The 26779-nt window shown below is 38.9% G+C and overlaps 1 long non-coding RNA gene across 1 annotated transcript in view; it reads right to left on the reverse strand.

The window, feature by feature from the left end:
* The window catches only part of LOC116661001, a 118669-nt gene extending 92567 nt beyond the window's left edge, over positions 1-26102 (reverse strand). The window contains exon 1 of the long non-coding RNA XR_004316746.1: positions 25732-26102. This is a non-coding gene — a long non-coding RNA (uncharacterized LOC116661001). The remainder of the gene's footprint in view (positions 1-25731) is intronic.
* Between the last annotated feature and the right edge of the window lie 677 nt (positions 26103-26779).

Genomic DNA, 26779 nt, shown 5'->3' on the forward strand with positions numbered 1-26779 from the left:
GCTTGAACTACTTGAAAATCACCAATTTTTCTAGGTCAAAAAGAGTCAACAGTAGGCACGTTTGTCCATTTTAACCTAACAATCTATTACAGTGTGACTATGCAGAAAGGTGATTGGTTTTCAGACAGATGTATTAAAATTCACACATCTAAACAAATGCTTTGAAAGCCTATTGTCACACATTATTGAGAATCTCATTTGTTTTTGTAGTTCTGAAAAGCTTAGTCCTGCATATTTACTCAAAATCAGCTGGTCTTTGGAAGTTCTTTCATTACACAAGGCATTTGTCACCAGATACTTGGTGTGCTGAGGAGGGCAGTATTATATAATGGTTAAGAATGACATTCTAGGTGTCATCTTAGGCAAGTTAACTTCTCTGCTCCTTGCTAATCTGCAAGAGCAAGATCATGATAGTATCAGCCCCATATGGTGGTTGTGGGAAATAAATGAGGTAATGCATAGCACTTAGAACAATGTTCAGGACATACTAAGAGCTATTAAAGTTTGCTGTTATTATTACTATAGGGTTGGTCTATGTGGAAGACACATGTGTTGGAAAAGCAATAGAGTACATGAGGAGGCAGTTATAAAAAGTAACGAGTGAAGTGATCACAACAAAGACTCTATTCCTACCTAGATATTTCCCTGATAAAGCATGTAAATCAGGACATTTTCCTATAGAAAATTAAGTAAGTTCAGAGTGCACACAGTGGGCAGTGTTCTTTCTGGGTGTCTGGAGCCTTGTCACTTATTCCTCCACGTGGTATCCTGGCACTTGGATTCCTGCTCGTTTTCTTTACAATACCATGACTCTCACTGTACAAACCCAAGTCCAGCTGTGGTATTTGAAAATAATCAAACTGGCGTCACCAATTCACTTCTTCCTTTCTTTCCCCTCAAAGTCCCTTTCTTTCAAACAATTTTGAAATTCCATTACTAAATTTCCTCTTGCCGTTTAAATATATTACACATTGTGTTACGTATTTGTGGTTGAGATAATCACATGGATCCATTTGTTTTAAATTAAATCAGTTTAAGCTACAAAACTCTCCAAGTGTCCTGGTAAAGGCCTGCTCTGCATGCAATATGGGCAGAGCCTGGAGCCAAATAATTAGGAACTAATTTGTCAGAATGGTAATGTGCTCTCAACATTTGTACACTATCTGCCTAAATTCCTATCTAGAGATAAAGCTCAGCTTCCTGGAAGTTCAACACAGCCCAGTAATCAGGGGTATGTGAAAGTTAATGGGACCGCCTCTAAATTGTAACCAGATACAGAATCCATTCTTTGTGTTCCGTGTTGAGGGCTACCCGGCATTGTTCCTAAACCAACTGCAAGTTTGGGGACAACTGAAGAAGGAAATTAGGTCCAATGTATCCTCTATTGCACGTCGTGAAATGAGAGAAAGGACAAGCTCTACAAAGGTACGGGAACCAATTGTCAGGAGCAGAGTAGCAAGAACAGCCTAAAACCACCCCTGCCCCAACTTTACTCAAACGCAGGTAAAATCCAAGTGTGTATTTACACGTTTCTATGCCCAGTCACATTTCATATAATTTCATATATATCCAGAAACTCTATAACTTTCTGTAATGCAAAGGGGTGTTCAAAGCCAGTATTTTAATTTTTCAAAAGGGCTGCATGTAGGAATTCAGGTTAAAGAACAGGTGGTAGGTCTGTGATGGCTGTTATGTCACTATCTGGGATTTAAAAAAATTATAATTTAAATACTTTATCATTTAAAAAATTTTAAATAGGCAATAAGTAAATATATGAACCCAAATGTGTGAAATGAGTACAGTCTGTCTGGGAGAACTCATCTGCCAAGGGAACAATGCAGGAGAAGAGCAAATGCAGACTGTTATGCTGTTACCTTTGCAGGATGAGTAGTCACCATGCCTACTGCCTGTACGTCTGAAAAAATTGAAGAAATGCAGCATTATCCACAAAATCATGGAAGTCTTCCCCAGACACTTTCATGACTTACAGTGTTTGTTTTATTCTGCAAAAGAAACCCTGGTGAAAAGTACAATTAGTTTCCAAGAAGAGGAATCTGAGTATAAGAAAACATCTCTCTGCTCTCATGGCAGTGGCCTTAGAGGGAAATACATTTGTCAGCCACATTTTGTGCCGTTTGGGGCCCCTGAGCTTCAGCCAAAGCTTTTGTGCTCTCAGGATCCTCCTCCCTGTCCACACCCCTACATCACCACTTTCATCCGTCCAAGTCCACAAAAGCACTGTGAGGAAAACAGGTCCTAAGTTAGAGGAAGGAGCATTACCTTGAAATGTATGGTTTATCTGGTAATAATTGCATTAATGATGGTAAGGAGGAGAGTGAACACCAGTGGCTCCAAGGGGAGTCATTAGGTTGAAGTCCTCGGGCATTCAGCCAGTGATTCTTTAGACCTGAGTTGTTCAGATCAGAGTTCTTTCTTTCTAAATCATTCCTATGCATGTACTTAGTTCAGAAATGGAACCTAGAGGATTGATTATAAAAATTAAAAATAAAAACTTTTGCATGGGAAAAGAAAATACCAGAAACATAGTAAAAAGATGAATGTTAATCTGGGAAAAAATTATAATTTAACTACAGACAAAAATTGTCAATATTCTTAATGTATGAAAGTTTTTAAAAACAGAAGAAAAGTTCAACTATTTTATAGAAAAATAGGCTAGAAGTATGAACAGAGTGTTCACAAAGAAAGATGTGCAAATGGCCCTTAGCCATAGGAAAAGATGCTTACACTCACCCATAATGAAACCAATGCAAAAGAAAACTATATGGAGTTACTATTTCTTACCTGTCAAAATGGCAAAAAAAAAAAAAAAAAAAAAAAAAATTAACAAAATACTTTGTTGGTAAAGCTAAGCACAAACACTTTTTTTTTTTTTAACAAAATGCTAAATGGCCCAAGCTCTAAGGAAAAGAATTTGGCAGTATCTAGCAAAGTTCCACATGTGCTTTGTCTTTGACTCATCAATCTTACTTCTGAGAATCTATACCACACTTATAGGGGCATATGAAAAGACATATTGCTAGAGTAATTCAGCACCATGTGAGCTGTAATAGCAAAAGACTGGAAACAATTCAAATGTCTATCAATAAGGAGGTGCTTGAATAAACATTGGTATATCCACTCAGTGAAGTACCATGAGAATATAAAAAGTAATAAGAACACCCTAAAAATATATACATATTTTTGTATAGTAAAAAATGAACTACTATTCCAAAAAATTAGAGGGAACATTTTGCAACTCATTCTATAATATGAAAACCAGACAAAGACATCATGAGAAAACTGCAGACAAATATCTCTTATGAATATAGACATAAAAGTCAAAACTCAAGACTCAAAAAATAGTAGCAAACCAACCCAACAACATATAAAAAGAACTATACACCATAAAATTAAATAAGTAGGATTTACCATAGGAATGCAAACTTGGTTTAACATCTGAAAATCAATTAATGTAATACAGCAGCTCAATAGAATAAAAAACAAAAAACATATTATCTGGTCTTACACTTAGGTCTTTAATCCATTTTGAGTGTGTTTTTGTATATGGCTTTAGAGAATGTTCTAACTCCATTCTTTTACACATAGCTGTCCGGTTTTCCCTTACTGAAGAGAATGTCTTTTCTCCATTGTATATTCTTGCCTTCTTTATTGTAGATTTATTGACCATAAGTGGATGGGATTATTTCTGGGTTTTCTATCCTGTTCCATTGATCCATGTGTCTGTTTTGTTCCAGTAACATACTGTTTTGGTTACTGTAGCTTTATAGTATACTCTGAAGTCTGGGAACATGATTCCTTCAGCTTCGTTCTTTCTCAAGATTGTTTTGGCTATTTAGGATCTTTTGTGTTTATATACAAATTAAACTTTTTTTGGTTCTAGTTCTGTGAAAAATGTCATTGGTAACTTGATAGGGATTGCACTGACTCTGTAGATTGCCTTGGCTAGTATGTCCATTTTAACAATACTGACTCTTCCAATCCAAGAACATGGTATATCTTTCCAACTGTTTGTGTTGTCTTCAGTTTCTTTCATAGTTTTCAGAGTACAGGTCTTTTGCCTCCCTAGGCAGGTTTATTCCTAGGTATTTTATTCTTTTGATGTGACAATAAATGGGATTGTTTCCTTAATTTCTTTTTCTGATATTTCATTGTTAGTGTATAGAAATGCAACAGATCTCTTTTGCAAAATTGTATTAATTTTGTATCCTGAAACTACCAAATTCACTGATGAGCTCTAATAGTTTTCTGGTAGCCTCTAGGATATTCTGTGTATAGTAATATGTCATCTGCAAAGTGACAGTTTTACTATTTCTTTTCCAATTTGGATTCCTTTTATTTCCTTTTCTTCTCTGATTGCTGTGGTTAGGGCTAACAAAATTATGTTGAATAGAAGTGATGAGAGAGGGCATCCTTGCCTTCTTCCAGATTTCAGAGGAAATGCTTTCAGTTTTTCACTGTTGAGTATGATATTAGCTGTGGGTTTGTCATATATGGCCTTTATTATGTTGAGGTATGCTTACTCTATGCCCACTTTCTGAAGAGTTTTTATCATAAATGGATATTGAATTTTGTCAAAAGGTTTTTCTGCATCTATGAGATTATCTTATGGCTTCTATTCTTCAATTTGTTGATGTGTTGTATCACATTGCTTGATTTGCATATATATTTAAAAATCCTTGCATCCCTGGGATAAATCCCACTTGATCATGGTGTATAATATTTTTAATTGTATTGTTGGATTTGGTATGCTAGTATTTTATTGAAGATTTTTGCATCTATGTTCATCAGTGATATTACCTGTAATTCTCTTTTTTTGTGTGGTATCTTTGTCTGGTTTTGTTATCAGGGTGATGGTGGCCTCACTGAGTTTGGAAGTGTTCCTTCCTCTGCAATTTTTTGGAACAGTTTCAGGAGGCTAGGTGTTCACTCTTCTCTAAATGTTTGGTAAAATTCACTTGTGAAGCCATCTTGTCCTGGATTTTTGTTTGTTGGGAGTTTTAATACTACTGATTCAATTTCAGTACCGATAATTATTCTGTTTATATTTTCTATTTCCTCCTCATTCAGTCTTGGGAGATTGTATCTTTCTAAGAATTTGTCCATTTCTTCTACGTTGTCCATTTTATTGGCATATAGTTGCTCATAGTAGCCTCTTGTGATCCTTTGTATTTCTGTGGTGTCATCTGTAATTTCTCCTTTTTCATTTCTGATTTTATTGATTTGGTCCCTCTCCCTTTTTTCTTCATGATTCTGGCTAAAGGTTTATAAATTGTGTTCATCTTTTCAAAGGTAAGATCAGGTATTCTAAAACTTCTAGAGGAAAACATAGGCAGAACAATCTTTGACATAAATCATAGTAATATTTTTTTGGATCCTTCTCTTAGAATAATGGAAATAAAAGGAAAAATAAAGAAATTGGACCTACTTAAACTTCAAAGCTTTTGCATAGGAAACCACAAACAAAAGGAAAAGACAACATATGGAATGGGAGAAAATATTCGCAAATGAGGCAACTGACAAGGGATTAATTTTCAAAATATTCAAAGAAGTTGCACAGCTTAATATCAAAAAAACCAAGCAACCCAATCAAAAAATGGGCAAAAGACCTAAATAGACATTTCTTCAAAGATGATATACAGATGGCCAACAGGCACATGAAAAAATGCTCAACATTGCTAATTATTAGGGAAACGCCAACCAAAACTACCATAAGGTATCACCTCACACCAGTCAGAATGGCCATCATCAAAAAGTCAACAAATAATAAATGCTAAAGAGGGTGTGGAGTAAAAGGAACCCTTCTACACTGTTGGTGGGCAAGTAAATTGGTGCAGCCACTATGGAGAACTGTATGGAAGTTCCTTAAAAAACTAAAAATAGAGTTACTATATGAGCCAGCAATCCCACTCCAGGGCATAGATTCAGGGAAAGCTCTAATTCAAAAAGACACATGCGACCCAATGTTCATAGTGGTGCTATTTACAATAGTCAAGACACGGAAGCAACCTAGATGTCCACCAGGGGATGAATGGATAAAAAAAATGTAGTGTGTGTGTGTATGTATATATATATATATATAATTTTATGTATACACACACACACACACACACTATGGACTATTACTCAGCCATGCAAAAGAATGAAATAATGTCATTTGTAGCATTATGGATGGACCTAGAGATTATCATATTAAGTGAAGTAAGTCAGACAGAGAAAGACAAATATCATATGATATCACTTATATGTGGAATCTAAAAAAATGATCAAATGAACTTATTTACAAAGCAGAAATAGATTCACAGCCATAGAAAAAAAAACTTATGGTTACCCAAGTAGAAAGGGGAGGAGGGAGAAATTGGGAGTTTAGGATTAATATACACACACTACTATGTATAAAATGGATAAACAACAAGGACCTACTGTATAGTACAGGGAACTATATTCAATATTTTGTAATAATCTATAATGGAAAAGAATCTTAAAAAAATCTATCTATATATATAGATATAAAACTGAATCACTTTGCTGTACACTTGAAACTAACACAAAATTGTAAATCAACTATACTTCAAAAAAATCCCCATAATATCATGTCAAAAGATGCAGTAAAGCATTTGACAAAATCCAATACTATTTCATGATAAAAACACTCAACAAACTAGAAATAGAAGGAAACTCCCCAACTTGATAAAATGCCATCTATGAAAAACCTGCCACTAGCATCACACTTAATAGTGAAAGAATGGAGTTTCTCCCCCTAAGTGGGGAACGAGACAAGGATGTCCCCTCTTGCCACTTCTATTCAACCTTGTACTGGAGATTCAAGCCAGGACAATTAGGTAAGAAACAGAAACAAAAAACATCCAGATTGGAAAGGAATAAGGAAAACTTACTTCTATTCACAGATAGCATGATTTTATACCTGGAAAAGCCGAAGGAATATCTACTAAAAAACTGTTAGTACTAATAAATGAGTTCAACAAGTTTGCTAAATATGACAACATGAAAAATGCAAGGATAAAAAAGTTTAAATGATTATCTCTGAAGGAGGAGGAGACAAGGTAGACAGAACAGGCACAGAGGTAGATTTCTGTGATTATACTTTGCACTGTAGATTAGACTTTGAAGCTCTGAAAATCGCCTACATATTTATAAGAACAAAATTTAATTTAAAGAGACAAGCTTTAAACACTGAAAATAAATGAATTTTAAATTAAACTAACTGTGCACCAAGTTGGTGGCATCACCACACACATAAAAACTATTTCACATGACATAAAAATGCAATAAATTCATTGCCCATCCTAAATGGAATGTACTCTGAGGACAAAAAGGTTTTCCAGCCAGAATAATTTAAAAAATCTTAAACTGTTTTCAGTAATCATATTGTTGGTGATAGTGTTAGCTTTGTTATTTTGAGACAGAGTGTGTGTGTATTACAGGATAAAGTAAAAGAATAATTGTATTTCTTAATTGGGAACCAGGACTTTCCCATGGGAGAAAGGAGTAGTAGGTGATGGTGTGACGGGGTTGAGTCTTGGAGTCTTGAATTTGAATTTGAAGTGAGAGTCAGAAATATACAATGTGTTTTATTTAAAAAAATATAAAAGCATTTCCAATTTCTTTTCTTTGAAAAGGCCCAACTCAGTAAAAACGAGCACTCCTAGTGCTTAGATTGTAGTCCCTAAATATCATTTCCAACTTAAAAGAGTGAGAGTTGATTCTGGGCTTGCAACAGGAAATGTAAAAGAATGAATCTGCAGTATTTTGTCTTACTAGAAAGCAATAAAGTTATCAAAGACTATTGATGTTGTTGTATGTTGAATTTTTGTCCCCCCAAACAAAAGATATATTTAAAGCCTAACTCCTAGTACCTGTGGAATATGACCTTATTTAGAAATAGGTCTTTGCAGATGTAATCAAGTTAAAAATGAGGTGATACTGGATTAGGGAGACCCCTAATCCAATGACTGCCATCTGTATGAAAGAGAGAAATTTAGATACTGCTGCAGACAGGGAGTGAACAGCATGTGATGACGGAGGCAGAGACTGGAGTGATATACCTACAAATCAAAGAACCCCAAGGATTGGGGGCAAGTGCCAGAAGCTAGGAGAGGGGCATGGAACAGATTGTCCCTCAGCACTTCAGGAGAAACCAACCCTGCCCACATCTTGATTTCAGACATCTATTCTTCAGAACTATGAGAAAATAAATTTCTCGTTATTTAAAAAAAAATTCGGGGAGGGGGGGAGATTAGGCTTATTTATTTATTCACGTTTAATGGAGATACTGGGGATTGAACCCATGACCTCACGCATGCTGAGCGGGCACTCTACCACTGAGCTACATCCACTCCCCTATTTCTTGTTTTAAGCCATTGAGTATGTGAGACTTTGTTACAACAGCCCTAGGAAACTAATACAATGGCAGCGTCAGAAGGACTCAGAAGCCAACTTGAAGGGGCTGCCATTGGTCAAATAACGGACAATGTGAGCATCAACAATGATAATAGATCCAATAGAGCAAAACAAACATGTTTAAATCCATAAAATCATATTGAAATTTGAAAAATTAAAAAAAATAACTGGATTAACTTGGGAAGCTAGTAGAAACCTAACTCAATACTTTGATGATATATAGAGAAAAGAATTAAGCATTGACTCTGCCTTTCCTATACAAACTGTATCACTGGACAACCAGAAGGTAGGTCTGGGGAACGTTCTCTTTATGGAAGTTTTCCAGCTCATGTGTGCTAGAATATCACCATTCTGAAACTCCAGTGGAGGAATGGGTCCAGGCAACAGTACTGATGGCTACCAATGAAAAGGAGACAATCATGAGCCTTTTGACTGAAGTATAGAGCACTATGATGTATTCTTAGAAAAAAAAATACACGCCTAATCTGATCAAATCATTAGATCCAACCACCATTTGCAGAGAGTACAAGGAATAAATAAAGTTATTTAAAAAAATACTATGGGGATGCAGTCAGTGAATGCAGGACAAAATCCTGCAAGTAACATCATTTGGTTTCTTAAACAAATAAATGACAAGAATAACCAAAAGCAAGACAGTCAGGAACCCCCTAGATTAAAAGACGCTTGTGAGACATCAACCAACTGAAATTGTTAGAATTTAACCTGTATTCTGGTTCTAATAAAGAAACTGAGGAAGAAATATTTATGAGATAATGGGGGAAACTGGTTATCCAGGAATTATTAATAATTTCTTTTAGGTGTGATAATTTATGCCTTAGAAGAAAATCCTCATCTTTTAGAGATAGGTACCAACATATTTACAGATCAAAAAATAGATCTGATATTTGCTCTAAAATAATTCAGCAGGGTGAGGGGATGTGGGTGGCAGGGTAGATGAAATTAGATTGGCCAGAGCTTTATAATCATTGAAGATGAAGTCATAGTAGCTAATTATACTTTTCATATTTACTATGTTCTTTCTACTTTTGAGTATTTTTAATCCTAAAATGTTAAGGGGAGGGGGAAACTTAACTGAAAGAGCAAGGACCTCCCACCCCAAAAGCTCATAATTCAAAACGTTATCAGCAACCAGCTGAAAAGGCCCAACAGGGAGGGAAGCCCTCTTTACCTCCTCCCAAGCGGCTGTTTTCTCCTTTTCTCTTGGTGAGCCGACAGTGAGAGTCCTGCCCTAACTTACAGGGCTGCAGTGGAGAGTAAGTAAAAGTTGAAAGCATGTCAAATACAAAGTGCTAAGTGTTTAACAATAGTCACTGGAAGGCAGTTCTCTTTATCTTTTTGCTGAGTTCAGGCTCAGGGCCACATCACTCCTTTGGACTTGTGTATTTATTGCTGTTGCCCTGGGCCTTTAGACACAAAGATAGATCCAGACCCCTGACTGCCAGGCCCTTAGTCTGATATCCAGACCACCCACCCACTTCCCATGGCAACTTCCATCTCAGGAAAATATTTATGGGAAGGCACCTGCTCCCAGGGTGAAAAAAAAAAACCCAGTGGTTGAACTGAAATCATTTTCTCCCACTCCAGTTTTAAGCCACTATGCCATGCGTTGAGGGCATAATGAGTTGAGGTTGTCTCTCATGAAAGAGGAGTCACAAATCCCACAAAATAATGACATTTCATCACAGGAGGGCTTTGGTTTGTAACATAGACTCATCATTGCCAGAATACTTTGAAATAATGAATCACTAACGGAACAAACACCTTTGAAGTTAGACTTTGCAGCTGCCAAAGCAATAATTACAATTAATATGCTCACAACACTTGCAAGTCAATGGACCCTTTATTACTGACGTCATGGGCAAGCTTTCTGGCAGCAATTTTCATTGAGAATCAGTATAATTAGCAATAATTGCAATTAAATTGGGGGAGCCCTGTGGACCCTCTACACGGTTTCTGACTCAGACTACACAAGCCTGTAAAGTAACTTCATGTCAAGTACGATCATACCCATTTCACAGCTAATGAAATAGGTTTGGAGTTTTCTCAACATCAAGCAAGTTAATCAAGAGCATCCAGAGCGGTATCCTTCATCTGCCAGCCCATTTGAAGATTTTGCTCTTGATAGTATCTGACCTGGAATTTCAAATTTTACTGAAACACAAATCTTTTTTTTTAAATTGAGGTACAGTTGATTTACAATATTGTGTCAGCTTCAGGTGTACAGCAAAGTGATTCAGTTATACATATGTATGTCTATATTCTTTTTTCTATTGTTTTCCATTATAGTTTACTACCAGATACAGAATATAGTTCCCTGTGCTTATTGTTTACTTATTTTATATATGGTAGTGTGCATCTGTTAATCCAATACTCCCATTTATCCCTTTCCCCTCCCCCTTTGGTAACCAAAAGAAAATTTTGTGTTCTAAGTCTATGAGTCTGTATCTGTTCTGTAAAAAACTTCATTGTACTATTTTTTAGATTCCACATATAAGTGATATATATATTTTCTTTCACTATCTGACTTACTTCACTTAATATGATAATCTCTAGGTCCATCCATGTTACTGCAAATGGCATTATTTCATTCATTTTCATGGCTGAGTAATATTTCATTGTATATATCTATATCTCTATCTACCACATCTTCTTTATCCAATCATCTGTTGATGGATACTTAGGTTGCTTCCATGTCTTGGCTATTGTAAATAGTGCCACTATGAACATTGGGGTGCATGTGCCTTTTCAAATTAAGAGTTTTCTCTGGATATATGCCTAGGAGTGGAATTGCTGGTTCATATGGTATCTCTATTTTTAATTTTTTTAAGGAACCTCCATACTGTTTTCCATAGTGGCTGTACCAATTTGCATTCCCATTAACACTGTAGGAGGGTTTCCTTTTCTCCATACCCTCTCCAGCTTTTATTTGTAGACTTTTTGATGATGGCTATTCTGACTGGTGTGAGATGACACCTCATTGTAGTTTTGATTTGCATTTCTCTAATAACTGGCAATGTTGAGCATCTTTTCATGTGCCTGTTGGTCATCCGCATGTCTTCTTTGGAGAAATGTCTATTTAGGTCTTTTGCCCATTTTTTTAAACATTTTTTATTGATTTAAAATCAATTTACAATGTTGTGTCAAATTGCAGTGTAGAGCACAATTTTTCAGTTATACTTGAACATATATATATTCATTGTCACATTTTTTTCTCTGTCCGCTACCATAAGATCTTGTATATATTTCCCTGTGCTACTTTTGCCCATTTTTTGATTGGGTTGTTGTTGTTGTTGTTGTTGTTGTTATTGAATTGTATGAGCTGTTCATATATTTTGTAAGTTAATCCCTTGTTGGTCACATTTGTAGATATTTTCTCCCATTCTGTAGGTTGTCTTTTCATTTTGTTTATGGTTTCCTTTGCTATACAAAAGCTTCTAAGTTTGATTAGGTTCCATTTGTTTATTTTTGCTTTCATTTCTATTGTCTTGGGAGACTGACCTGAAAATGTTGCTATGATTTATGTCAGAGAATGTTTTGCCTGTGTTCTCTTCTAGGAGTTTTACATCTTATATTTAAGACTTTAAGCCACTTTGAGTTTATTTTTGTGTATGGCATGAGGGAGTGTTCTACCTTCATTGATTTACATGCTACTGTCCAGCTTTCCCAACATCACTTGCTGAAGAGATGTATTTCCTCCATCATATATTCTTATCTACTTTGTCAAAGATTAATTGACTGTAGGTGTGTGGGTTTATTTCTAGGCTCTCTATTCTGTTCCATTGATCTATATGTCTTTTTTTTGTGTGTGTGCCAATACCACACTGTTTTGATTACTGTAGTTTGTAGTATTGTCAGAAGTCTGGGAGGCATAGGCCTCCAGCTTTGTTTTTTTCCTCAGGATTGCTTTGGCAGTTCTGGGTCTTTTGTGGTTCCATATAACTTTTAGGATTATTTGTTCTAGTTCTGTGAAAAATGTTATGGGTAATTTGATAGGGATTGCATTAAATCTATAGATTGCTTTGGGTAGTATAGTTATTTTAACTGTATTAATTCTTTCAGTCCAAGAGCATGGGATATCTTTCCATTTCTTTGAATCATCCTCAATTTCCTTTATCAATATTTTATAGTTCTCAATATATAAGTCTTTCACCACTTTGGTTAGATTTATTCCTAGATATTTTTTTGGTGACATTTAAAAAATTTTTTTTTCTTCTTTACTTTCTCTTTCTGGTATTTCATTGTTAGTGTAAACAAATGCAACAGATCTCTGTATATTAATCTTGTACCCTACTACCTTGCTGAATTCATTCATCAGTTCTAGTAGTTTTTGTGTGGAGTCTCTAGTTTTTTGTATAGAGTATCATGTTATCTGCATATAATGACAATTTTACCCCTTCCCTTTTGATTTGGATACCTTTTATTTCTTTTTCTTGTTTGATTGCTGTGGCTAGGACTTCCAATACTATGTTGAATAGAAGTGGTAAGAGTGTGCACCCTTGTCTTATTCCAGAATTTAGTGGGAAGCTTTTCAACTTTTTACTACTGAGTATTATGTTGACTATGAGTTTGTCATAAATAGCTTTTCTTATGTTGAGATATGTTCCTTCTAAGCCCACTTTGACAAGAGTTTTTTTTTTTTTCATTATGAATGGATGTTGAATTTTATCAAATTCCTCTTTCTATAACTATTGAGATGATCATGTGATTTTTGTCTTTGATTGATTTGCATATGTTGAACCATCCTTGTGACCCTGGCATAAATTCAATTTGATCATGGTGTATGATCCTTTTTTGGTTTAATAATATTTTGTTGAGGATTTTTGCATCTATATGTATAAAAAATACTGAACTGCAGCTTTCTTTTTTGGTAGTGTCTTTGTCTGGTTTTGGTATCAGGGTGATGATGGTTTCACAAAATGACTTTGGGAGGAAACAGAAACCTTTCAATAGCAAAGTTGTGCTAATTGAAAAAAAAAAAAAGGTGTATGTTCTTATTCAGGGCCTTTAAGAAACAATTCCAAACTTTCCTGAAGGGTCCTGGTCTTCATTCTATGACATATGTCTTTTTATTCCTGAGTTAGATTCCTAATGGTTGTATTCTGGGCAACATAACTACACATCAAATAATAAGTGTCTCCTGCAAAAATTAAGTAGAAATGGATCACAGATCTAAATGCTAGAGCTAAAATTATAAACTACCTAGAAGAAAATATAGAAAAAAACCCCTTATGATCTGGGTTAGGGAAAGTTTCTTGAATAAGTAAAAGAAAGCATGGGTCAGGAAAGAAAATATTGGTAAGTTGGACTTCATCAAAATTTTAAATGTCTGCTCTTTAAAACATACTGTTGAGAAAACAAAAATATAAGCCACAGACTGGGAGAAAATATTTATGAAACATAGTAGACAAAGAAGATATCTGGATTATTAATTAATTAATTAATTTCAGAGACTGTCTCTGAACACACATATATACTTAATAATTTTAGACAATCCAACGTTTTAAAAAAATAGGTAAAAGAACTGTACACTTTATCAATGAGGACATTCCCGTGGCAAATAAACAAAATAAAAGATGCTTAATGTTTGTTTGAAGAGAAATGCAAATTTAAATCTCAGTGAGATACCACAAGATACCTACTGGAATAGCTAAATTAAATTAAAAAGACTGATAATACCAAGTTTTGGCAAGAAGCAGTGAAACCAGAAATCTAGTTTGTTGGTGGGAATACCAAAATGATACAGCTATTTTGGAAGACACTTAAGCAGTTTCTTATAAAGTTAAATATACACTTAGCATACAACCCAGCAATCTTACTCCTGGGCATTTATCCAAGAGAAATGAAAACATGAATCCACATAATCTGTATGTTAACATTTATAGCAAAGACCTGTTCACAAATGCTTATATCAGCCCTGTTTAGAATAGCTCCAAACTGGAAATGCCTAAATGCCCATCAGCTAGTGAACAGTTAAGCAAACTATGGTTCATCCACACAAGAGAAATACATTACTGATACATACAACAATATGGGTGAATTTTGCATTATGCTAAATAAAAGAAGCAAGACACAAAATGCTACATACTGTTTGGTTCCATTTAGATGACATTCTGGAAAAGGCAAAAATACAGATAGAAATCCGACTTGCGGTTGCCAGGAGCTAGGGGTAGGGAAAGAAATTAACTGTAAAGGGCGCAAAGGAACCTCCTGAGGTGAAGGCAATGTTCTAGATGTTGATGGTGGTGGCAGTTGCACCGCTATATGATGCATTTACAAATCTCATTGAACTGCATACTTAAAAGAGTGAATATTAAAATATGTAAATTATACCTCAACAAACCTAATCAATAAAAAGCATTTATTGAGCATCAAAGGCAGTGTGCTGTGTAAGGTACTATAGAAAAGCCAGTAAATTAGAGACATAAGCTTGTGCTCTGAGGGATTTATGGTTTTTGTAAAAGAACAAAAGTAATGTTTAAAAATGGGTGAGTACTACCAAGCTGTGTAGGTTGTGATGAGTGTTAGAACAGTATATTTGTTTCATGTGGCTGCTATAACAAATTACCACAAGCCTGATGGCTTAACAACAGAAATGTATTCTCTCACGGTTCCGGAGGCCAGAAGTTCAATATTAGATTCACTGGACCAAAATCAAGGTGTTGGCAGGGCCACTCTTACTCCCTCTGGAGGCTCTGGGGAGAATTCGTTCCTTGCCTCCTCAGCCGTTGGTGGCCGCATCTCTCCAACCTCTGCCTCCACCTTCACATCACCTCCCCTTCTTCTGTGTGTGTCATCTCTCTGCCTCTCTCCTATAAAGGCACTTTATGAATATAGGGCCCATCTGGATAGTCCCACTTCACGATCCTTCACCTAATTACATCTGCAAAGATAGCTTTTCCTTACAGGTAGCATTACAGGTTCCAGGGAGTAAGACTTGGTATCTCTGGGTGGCCGTTATTCAGCCAACCAGCCAACCACAAGTAGTTAGGATGACATCGCTGTGGGATGGGCAGGGAGTGTTTCACAGAAGAGGGAAAACCTGACTTTGAGGAATGGACTGGATTTCAATAGAGACTGAATTTATTGACAGAGGGAGTGGTATTGACAAAGGCTTGCTGTGAGCAATGCTTTTGGCGATCCTTTTGCTAAGCTTGACTGGGTGAATCTGGATGGAGGTCAAGAGTGCAGGGGGAAGAAAAGTCAAAAGTTGCCATAAGGCCGGAATGGGGAAGGCCTTGAATTTTTTGATGAGGAATTTAAGCCTGATAGGCACTGAGGCACCATGGAAGGAATGAAGTGAGGTGATGCATGGAAGCACTGCTTTCAGGAAGTTACACTGGCAATATTTTACAGGATGAGTTAGAAGGCAACAAGAATCAGGAAACCAATTTTAAAATTTGTCGATCCTTGAGTTGTGAGTAAGGAGAGTTAGAATTAGAATGGTGGCCATGGGAATGGAAGGGAAGGGATGGAGTCAGAGACAGGGCAAGCTTCATGGGCGTGTGAACTCATTGGTCACACAGAGCCCGACAAGCTGAAGGGTCCTGTACTTGGTTTATGCTCTATCACTGTCTTGAAGTTCCTAATAATTTTATCTTGGAACGTGTGTTTTGTAAGTGAAGTCCAGTGGAACAATGGACCATATGCACAACCGAAGGACACACGCACTTACATGCAGTATCTTTGTTCACTGTCCTTTCTCCCCTCGCCTCCTCCTGTGCACAGGACATTCAAGAGGCTCTACGAGCACAGAATTCCAGGAGAACCAAAATGCACAGGAGTTCGATGAGAAGCAAACAGAGTACAAGGCAAGCGTGTTACCTCTGTAACTGAGTAAGCAGAGGCACTGACAACCGAAGAGGCCAGGCTTTCTGTTGAAACTCAGTTAGAACACAGAAGGAAGGCGATGACATTTAGGGAACATGAACCAAGGAACCCCATCATGCCCTTTGTCTCTGGTGCTACTCCCCTCACTTAGCTGACCACTTATGCTGAAAATGATGGAAAAGAGAAGGAAAGAGAAGGGTAGGGCCACCCATAGTTTTGTTTCCTCTACTCATCAATGTCCTTCTTTAAAACTGTTTTAAAGTCCTTTACTCATTGGTGAGCTGAAAGCAGTGTTGGTAGAATGTGTGTGTATCAAAAAGTGAAACAGAAGTGGATGAGTTAGTTTTTTGCAGGTTCCACTGCTCTGGTGAGAATGAAACGTGAATGCGTGCGCGAGCTATGGACACCGAAGTGTAATTTTTGCCATTCCGCATACAAGTTAAATGCTCTAATATTCACACTTAAAACTGGCATTGCACAATTTAAAATTACTGGTAATACTTTAATTTGTAATTTTTCTTTACCTAGTATGATAGTAAGTAGCAAAAACAAACCTCAAAAACAAGCAAACAAAGCAAAACCAAACAAAAAATCCTATGACAATTTAAGAGTCCACAGAAGAAAGAAAAAGTTTCCTATTTAGTACCATTAGTGGCATTACTTTTTGAACAAAGAGGCCTGCATTTTCATATTGCACTGGACTCTGTAAATTATGTAGCCAGCCCTGGTCAGAGGACACGATGTCCGTAAGGATTCTGTGAGTCTATATAAGAAGCCATTTAGCTGTCAGATGGTATGTTCTCCCACACTTCCAAACCACAGCAGCGTCACAGCGGGAAACAGCATAACCAAAGCCTCTGTGCAGAGTAAATCAGCTCATTTTAATTGTATACTCTTTCTTAAAAATTGTGATAAAGTACACATAATGTAAAATTTACCTTCTTAACCACTTTTAAGCATGCAGTTCAGGAATGTTACGCATACTCACATTGTTGTACAAAGCAACCTCCAGAACTTTTTCATCTTGCAAAACTGAAACTCTGTACCTATTAAACAGTAACTCTCACTCCCCCTTCCCCACCAAACCCTGGCAACAGCCATTCTACTTTCTGACTCTGTGACTTTACCCTAGATAATGTCATGTAAGTGGAATCTTGCAGCATTTGTCTGTCTGTGACTGGCTTATTCCACTTAACATAATGTCCTCAGCATTCATCTGTGTTGTAGCATGTGATGGGATTGCCTTCTTCTTTAAGGCTGAATCATATTCCGCTCTGTGTGTACCACACTTTGTTTCTCCGTTCACCTGTCAATGGACATTTGGATTGTTTCCACCTAAAGAAGCTCATTTTAATATCAATCAAAACTTGCCTCAACTGCTTGGCAGTTCACCCATCCATCTATTCTTTGACCCATTCCACAAAGGATTTAAAGTGATTCACAGACAATTTCAATTAAAGGAAAGAAACGAGAAAGAGAGTCAGGACAAATGGAAAATGTGGGTGACAAAACAGTAAAGCAGGGCCCATTAGAAGTTTGGCTGACAAAGTTTTCTAAAAGCTATGCACTCACAGCGTGGCTAGATTGACGTGGAACCACCAATTCTCACACAGGGCTTCTCTAACTTGTTCGTGTCTTGGTACCTGTAAAAACAGTATTTTCATCGCATCCAGCGGTAATCTGATGAGGCCGCTCTTCACCAAAGGGGGCTGGCCCCCGGCCACACACCATCCTCGCACCCTGAGGACTAAGGGAACCAGCATCTCAGGCCCACGGGCAACCTGCTCCTGGGAGACCACTGGCTACCACACGCTGCGTGAGGCCCTTGCAGGCCCTGCCTTAACACAAGGTGCACATGTCAATTGTCTGTAAATGACCCAAATTATAATTTCTATCTCCAGCAACAAGACTGTGAAGCAGTGGAACCAGGGCTGTGGAGTTAGAACGAATGGAGTTGTTTCTGTTTGTCGCTAGTTCTGTGACTGGACAAGTTACCTCATCTCTCTGAGCCTCAGTTTGCTGGTCTACTAATAAGACTAACAAATACCTGCTTTATGGGAATGCCCGATAACTAGACATGATGCTTTTTGAGCACCTAACACACACCAGACCCTCAGCTGGCGCTCCCCTCCCCAAATGCTTGGTATTAGTAATAATACAAGTACTAAAAGAGATACTGTTCCACATGGTGAAGTGGTTCACCAGGACTTCCAGTTATTTCCTTCCTTCATTCCTTGATTCATTTATATGAACAAATATTTACTGAGTACTCATCTTGTGCCAAACACTACCAGGTTCTGGGGGATACACTGGGTAAGCTGAAGTACAGTAGACTTCTCATCAGAATCCATGTGTTCTAGCCTAGGCTGGGTAACAAAGTGTCTGTGTGACTTTGGGTGGATCACTTCAACATCCCAGGCCCTTGTATCAGTCATCACTCACTAGGTTATGCTATAAAACAAGCAACCCTAATGTTGCAGAGGTTTAGTCAAACAATGATTTCTTGCTCACATTACAGAAGAGATGTAGATTGGCATCAGCTCTGCTTCATTCCCAAACCCAAACTGATGGTGCAGCCAGGACGCTGTTCTCACCGGGAGGACTGAAACAAGATGACTCCAGCCAAGCCGTGCAGTTGCAGCCAACATTTCTGCTCTGAAGGAAATGCCATCTCCACCTACATTCCATTGGCCAACACAGACCACATGGCCAAGTCCATAGGCAATGAGGCAGGGTGAGGGTGAAGAGGAAACAAGTAATAGTGAACAAAGAACATAATGCTTCACTGTCAGCTTTCTGATTTATAAAATGAGGATGTTAGGCTCGTGGATGTTAGGCTGGAGTTCTCTGTTCGCTTCCAACTCCATATTCGGCAGTTCTATGATTTAATGGAGAGAAGTCTAACTGTAAACTAGTGTTACCCATTGAAGAAGCTGAGAGTCACTCTGCCAGAGCACTGCATTAAACACAAGATGCATTGGACAAGAACCTATATAATCTGCTAGGCCCAGTCACTCTTCTGCAGGGAAACACAAGGATAAACGGAATTTTGCTACACATGCCTCTGAAGCTGTTTTCCCACTTTGACCCCTTAGGTCTTTATGAACTTCACTCTACACAATCACAGCTTTCAAAGATGACAGGTGTATCCTAAGAACTGCATGGGCCCCCTGACAGTCTCTAAATAAAATCATATTAAAATTGTAATGCACCTTTGGGGAGGGGCTTGTCATTTACAAACCAACAACTCTAGTGAATCTTTTAAATATTGAAAATGAAATTATTCCATAATCAAATCCTTGCAACTATAGATTTTAATTTGCTGTCAATCTTAGAAAAGCACTGGGACAAGATAACCTTTCTAAAATAAGCTGGACCCTAGGACCCACCAAATTCTGTGTGAAGCCTGGCATCAGCCTCCAAACGTAGCTTCTAAATGTCCAGGCTCCTACGATCTCATTAATTACCAGCTTTATGTACTGTGCACTGAAGTAGAAGGGAAAAATGATTTCCACGCTACTGTTACAAATGGCTATTGATACTGAGGACCTACTGTGTGGCAAGCATTATTCTGTGGTTATACATGTGTGATCTTTACTCTCGCAATATCTCTGCAAGATTCCCCCAATTTTCCAGATGAGCAAACCAAGTTTCCTAGAGGTTCAGTAATTTGCCTAAATACTTAAAAACAGAGCATGTTTTAAACCAGTGCTACTGTGATGCCAAAGTTCAGTCCATCCTGCTGAAGAAGAAAACCAGAAAGTTCTTTTACTCCCTCTATCTGCCATGAAGATGGATGGCTAAACAGCTCTTTCTCTTCTTTGTATTTCCAATCATTATTTTCCTCCCTGGAGGATGAGAGCTATGATACTGTGAAATTTCTATATGCAGGATGTGAGAGGATGAACAACATCTGACAGTAAGGGACATGGGTGCCCTGCTTTGTATGCTTGGGATGAAAGTTTGATTAAACAGGTTAACTGCAATCATTTTCCTATATATATATATATATAGACACCAAGCCTGGCAAAAGAACAGCCTACAGATCTCCTTGACGTAAGTTTTATTTTGACTCCACTGGGGCTACTGGCTGCAGGCTCAGCGGATAGGAATGGAAGCCCCACACCCCGGTTCCGAGTGTTGATGCGTGCTAATTATATGGTCTCCACGAGGTGGGAATAAATTGAGGACTTGACAGAAGAAAACAGCTTTTCCTTCTGGCTAATAGGTGAGAAGAGTCACCCCATCACATCAAAGGTACCCATGTCCATCCGCCTACAGTGGGCTGTGGCCATCCATCTGCAATGTCACTGACTGGGCAGCCCACCCAGCCACATCTGGAAAAGTTAAGTGAGCCGGAGAGTTGACACGTGTTGGCGAATGCTTTCAGCGCAGCATATTGACAACAGGCGAACACAATTCTCTTCCCCTTATTTGCATCAAGCCTGATAAGTTATTTGAAAATTAAAGCTTCAAGGTTTAGATAAGTTAGTGAAAACACATACAGACAGATCGGTACTACAGCCAACAGTAATTCTTTGAAAAGTACGATGTGACGGGCCTGGAAGGGTTAACGAGGCCCATAAGCAGGGTGACCAGTCCAGGCGAAACTAGGGGGGGGCATGAGGGGCGCAGTGTATTCACCCTAGGAGGACAGATGCCTTTGGTGCCCCTAATATACATCACACAACCCTCTCTTCACCACAGAGTCTGAAAACCTGAAGAACAGAGCGCACGCACTGTCTGAATGACACCACAGACACCCTAGAAATTGATCAGCCGCTTTTCTGACTGCCCTGGATAGGTTCAGTTTTAAATTCTAAATTTAAATTCCCATCAAGCCCCTCAAATCAGGAGCCATGTCTTAAGATTTTGCTTGTTTATTTTTGTAGCTTTGACAGCCCTGCACATAGTGCCACACGGAAAGCACTTTGTGGCAAGCCCTTTTTGTTCTAATCTGGCACGAGCTATGACAGCCCGGCACAGGCACAACAGAAGTAGAAAGATAATCCTAACCGTTCTCTTCTACAAGCTCCTCAGCTCAGGAGAAGATTCAAAAGCCTTCTCAAATGTTCTCATTTACCATCCACCCAGAGGTGCTTTGTATTGAAATAGATTTTTTTTTCTCCATGGAGCCCCCCTAATGAAGCCTCATGAGAGTTTGAGGAAAGAAGTAGAGGTGTGTGGCTGAGGAAAGGAGGCAAAAGAAATTCCTGGGCTTTGCTACAACAGCTTTGGACTCCAGGGTAGCTCCATGGTGCATCTGGCTCTTGGACAGGTCCCTCTTAAATCTCGAAGATCCTTGCTCAGCCTCTGATTTCCCCATGCTCTTCCTGCTGCTCTGTGTCTCCCTTCAGGAAAGAGTCATTCGAAGAGCCTTTGCCATGACCTACCTCATCCCCACCGGGAGTTGGTGAGGCCACTTTCAGAGGTGAAAGCTTGGCTTGGGGACGGGCTGTTCACACCAGTTCAAGAAAGAGAGGTGTGGTGAGAAGCCTGGGAAGGCAAGACTTTTCCTTCGGCCCCTATGGAGACATGATTCTTTTCAGCAAAGCTCAACACAATCCACTTTTTTTTTTTTTCTAGAGAACTGCGGGGAAGCACAGCTGCCTGCTGAGAGCAGTGATTTGCGGAGGCTCAGGGAGGCTCACAGGAGTGGAAAGTAGCAAAACGAGAATTCTAATCCAGATCTCCTACCCAGTTCACCAGTGGTTCCGCATTGCTCTGCACGGCTGTGTGGGGTGCCCTTGGGCCATATCATGCAGCATGGATGGATGAGCATGTGGAGGTCTTAACTGTTCCCCGTTTGCATAGTTATTTTAAAATTTAGTCTAAGAATAGATTTTATTTGAAGAAAGAGTTTCACTGTGAAAGAAAAGTCATCCATGTTATCTCCAATTTTGGAAGATTTTACTGGAAGCTATTCTCAGGTAGCTCTGTGTGAACTAAGTCCTTACTAGAGATCTTTTTACCCCTCAAGCATCATTTGTACTAGGAAGCATTTATATTGGGGTCACTGGCTCACACACACGTGCCCGGCCCGCTGAATGCCTAAAGAAGTTCTGATTCATCATTTTGCAATTTCTGATGGACACTGTTGAGATTTTAATATTTGTTCTCCACAAGAATAGCAGAGTGGTTCTAAGTGTGGGCTCTGGTCAGATAGACTGGGTCTATCACTCACTATGTAACCTAGGGCAGTTTCAAAAACAAACAAAAAAACCCAGAGCAAAACAAAACAAAATAGAAATCCTTTTATGTCACATAGGGCTGAAGTTGAAGTGACCAAACATATTTAGAGCACATAGTAAATGCTCAATAAACACTGGCCATTATTATTATTGTGGCTGCTGCTGCTCTTGTTGTTATTTGAGGGACTCATGCCAAGGTCTGGCAACAGCTTCTGAACAAAAGAAATGGGCTCAGCCTCACAATCCAAAAGCTTTAAATTCTTGACTTAGATCAGTAAGTTGTTATCTTAAATAATGGTGTGTAGGACAGAGTAGGACAAACCCAGTGGACTCAGTGCGTGAGCAACACACACTGGAAAAGAGAAAGCAGGCAAACGGCTTCTGTTACCCAGGCTGGTGGTGGGGCTAGAGGTGGGACCCAGAAGCTCTGTTCTCTTCCCATCAGGCAACTGCAGTCTTTGGATCTGTTGTAGTTGGCTCAGTGAAAACCCTCATTTCCAATTTTCACACTATCTGTAAACGTTTAATTCAAAAGGCTTTCCTATTTAATATCAAACAAGTGAGAAAAAAAAATCTCATCAGCTCATTAGTGCTGTGCCAGACTTCCACTGGAATATGGTGGTGACTGGAACTCAGCTGCGCGGGGACCTCAGTAGGATTTCTCAGATGGCTGAATGGAGAGCAATACATCAGCCTACTAAAATCTCCCATGCCATTTGGTTTAAATTTAAAGTTCCTTTGAGGTTAAGTAAGTAATAGAACCAGAAGGAAGGCAGGTTTACAGTCTCTTAGCCTGGGCTCCACATGCTGCAGTTGTCACAAATATACCTCGTTTCGGCAAGAGGGGTCACTGCCAGCCCCAAATCTCCCCAACTCCACTTACCATTCAGAACTGGATTCTACATTCCCATCAACCTTTGCCCAGGGCTGCGGAACCCAGTCTAGATGGACAGGCCATCCGATGGAAATATAACGCAAGTCATGTGTCACTTTAAATTTTCTAGTAGCCACACTAAATTATAAAACAAATAAATAAGTGAATAGAAAGAGGTGAAATGAATTTTAATATGTTTTAACCCAGTACGTCCCCAATATTATCATTTCAACATGTTATCCATATAAAATCATTAATGATATTTTACATTTTGGGGTCCTAGGTCTTTGAAATTTGGTGTGTATTTTCTCCTGACAGCACACCTAGATCTGAATGAGCCACCTCTCAAGGACTCAGTCGCCACTGTATTGGGCAGGGCTTGTCTAGACTCTAGACTAATTGCACACTATATCCTAAAGTGGCGGGACAGTGGTGAAAACACCCGGCTGAGTCTAAGGAAGGGTCTCAGGAGGCGGAGAAGAACTGGGAGGACCCTGTGAAACAGAATCTGTCACCACAGTTCCTTTTGAAGTGCATTTGTCTGCAATAACTTCTATAAACATCACCAGCTTCTCCCCTTTGTTTCACAGTTCGGGGACCCAATTCATCTCTGACGGAGGAGAGTATTATTTTCTCAGCTGCAAATCATGTTAATTGGGCAGCAACTAGATAGGAATGTGGAGTAAACACCCCTAATACCTTTAATGGTTTTGATGACTTTTCCAGCCCCATACTGTAGGTACTGTATTGAAGGAGGGTAGCAGTCCCCTCCCCTGCTAAGAAGACAGCAGAGACAGATCAAATAAAGCACACACAGTAAGTCTCCATCAGCAACACTGTGTGGTGGAATGCCAGAGTGACTGCAGTAACCAACAATTTATCCTATTAAAACTAACGTTTATTAAGCATCTGCTATGTGGCAGGCAAGGTGCTAAGTTTTTTTAGTATTTCATTTAATCCTTATAAAGACCCTATGGTTATATGATATGAATTGCTAATAGTCCCATTCTACAGATGAGGAAACTGAGCCTTAGAAAGGTTAACAACTCATCCAAGGTCAGCAAGTGTCAATATTGGAATTCAAACGCAGTTAATTTCAGAGCCCGTGTGTATATTGAGGGTAGGACTGGCTATATAATGTGGAGAACCCAGAGCAATGTGAAAATATGGGGCCTCTTGTTCAAAAAGCAGGAAAAAATGTCTTTAATATAAAGCTTTTTCCTTTCTTCCAAGGTTTTGATGTTGACTGGCCATGGTGATTTGTATTTGCTATTTAATGTCATTCTAAGTCAACAAAAATTAAAAATTAAAATTAACGTAAACTTGACTGTTCATCTTTGCATTGTGCAATGCCAGTTTTGAGTGCATTTTTAACTTGTATGCAGTTACTGAAATCACACAATTTGTATTTCACAGCTTGTACAATGCACTTGTGTTTTGCCCCAAATGAACTCATCTGTTTTTATTTCACTTCTTGATATACACACACATTCCATCAACTCTCTACCTTGAACTACTGATTAGTAAGAAAGGACTGAAAAGGACTGGAACTGTGGGCTGCCCTGTCTTCCTCTCCCTTCTATGTCATTGTTTTCAGTGTAAGTGGTTGGCTAATATGTGAAGTTAACACAGGTAAGAAACAATATGACAGAATTTGAAGAGGAGCAGAATTTGCCACCCCAGAATACGTCTCCTTGGCATAAGGATCATTTTAGGCTGGTTATTTTAAAGAAATAGCAGATGCAGGAGAAGCTCTGAAAACTGAGAAGAGAAAGAGAAATTTTGTAAGAGAAATTTACATTTAGAAGAAAAATTTCCTTTAGGGAAGGGTGTCTCTTTCCTTGTAAGAAAAATCTGTAAAAGAAATTTATATTTAGAAGAAAAATCTCCATTAAGGGTGTCTCCCTCTCTGTACCAGGAGGAGGAGGATGACTAAATCTCTAGAAATTCTTACCGATGGAGAAGGCAACTGACTAAAATCTGCAAAACCACCAAGCCCTTGGTTTACTGTGCTTTGCCTGATAATCTCCCATGACTGCCTTCCCTCCCACTGCCCCCCAACATCTTCTTTAGCCTTTAGCTGGAGACGGCTTGAGCCATTTAGGGGAGTTATTCAGTTTTCCTGGGTATCTCTCATGTGTATAGGAAGTGTATATGCTATTAAACTAGTCTGTTTTTCTCCTGTTTATCAGCCAAGAATCTAGAAAGGGAGTGGGAAGATGATTCTCCCTCTCTTACGAATTTCTCGATTAGTGCTGTTTTTTAGACTTTCATCTGCCTCCTTCCTGCATTTGAGGCAAGTTCAGGTTTGGCTGGAAAGAATGCCTTTGAGGGATGTCAGCATCTCCTCATAGACAGTCATAAACTTAACGTGCTTACCTTGTTCTTGGATCACACACATCGTGGGTCCACTGGGCTGCTGTGCTAATGGGACGTCAGAAACGCTGTGTATGAACAGGCGGGCAAGGACACGTGTACTGCAGTATCTCCTCTACTCACACGCAGGCACTGTCATCCCTTTGGACTTCACTTACAAAACACAAATTCAAAGATAAAATTAAGAATTTCAAGTTGGTGAGAGTGGGGCACTGAATCAAGCTCAGGGCCCTTCTGAGTATGGGACCCTGTGTGAGTGCACCAGCGGCCCACCCGCGAAGGAAAACCTGAACCGGGCAAATAGAGTGAAACAGAGTTTCTGCCATCCAGCTGTTGTTGGACCATGTAAAGTACAGCTGCATCTTGAAAAATGTTGTCCCAGTTACCCTAGCAGCCCAGCCATGGAGCCTCAGAAATGGATCCTCCCCACCTTATTTGTTGGTGAGTTTAGTGGTTGCACCCCATTATCTGGGGCAACTTGAGTGTGCTCAGCAAAGCAATTTCCAGGTGGCCTGTGGGGCTCCTCTGATCTTTGCAAGTGTTCCATGGGTGGGTGGAGGGGAGCAGCACCCTGCAGAACCTCCACTCATCCACTTGCATCATGGGAATTCACCAAGGGCCACCTCTGGAGGCCGTCCAATCTGGTCTTCACTGTCCTGGACAATGGGGTTCTGGTGTGACAGGCAGGTGATAAAGGTAAGAAGGCTGGTTTTATATTCTCCCTTAATTTCCTCAGGCCCTCACTTTGGCCTCAGTAATTTACTTGTTGGTCCCACTGACAAATGTTTTCCTGTGACACCTTTCATCTTATCACATTTATTCTTCTGCAGAATTACCTGCCACCATCCTGGAAGTACCCTCTTCCAATCCACACTCTCCTCAGGTTACTCTCCCTAAAGAGCTGTTTTGATTATGCTCCTTGTCTCAGAAACATTCACTGGCTCCCACTGATCACTAGATTTCGTCCAAGTTCCTTGTCATGGCGCTAAAGGCCCCCCACAATCTGACCTCAACCTACCTTTCTTTCCAGTTGTGTTTTCATTCTTTCCTT

This window comes from Camelus ferus, chromosome 3, assembly GCF_009834535.1.
Source record: "Camelus ferus isolate YT-003-E chromosome 3, BCGSAC_Cfer_1.0, whole genome shotgun sequence".
In the NCBI taxonomy this organism is placed as follows: Eukaryota; Metazoa; Chordata; class Mammalia; order Artiodactyla; family Camelidae; genus Camelus; species Camelus ferus.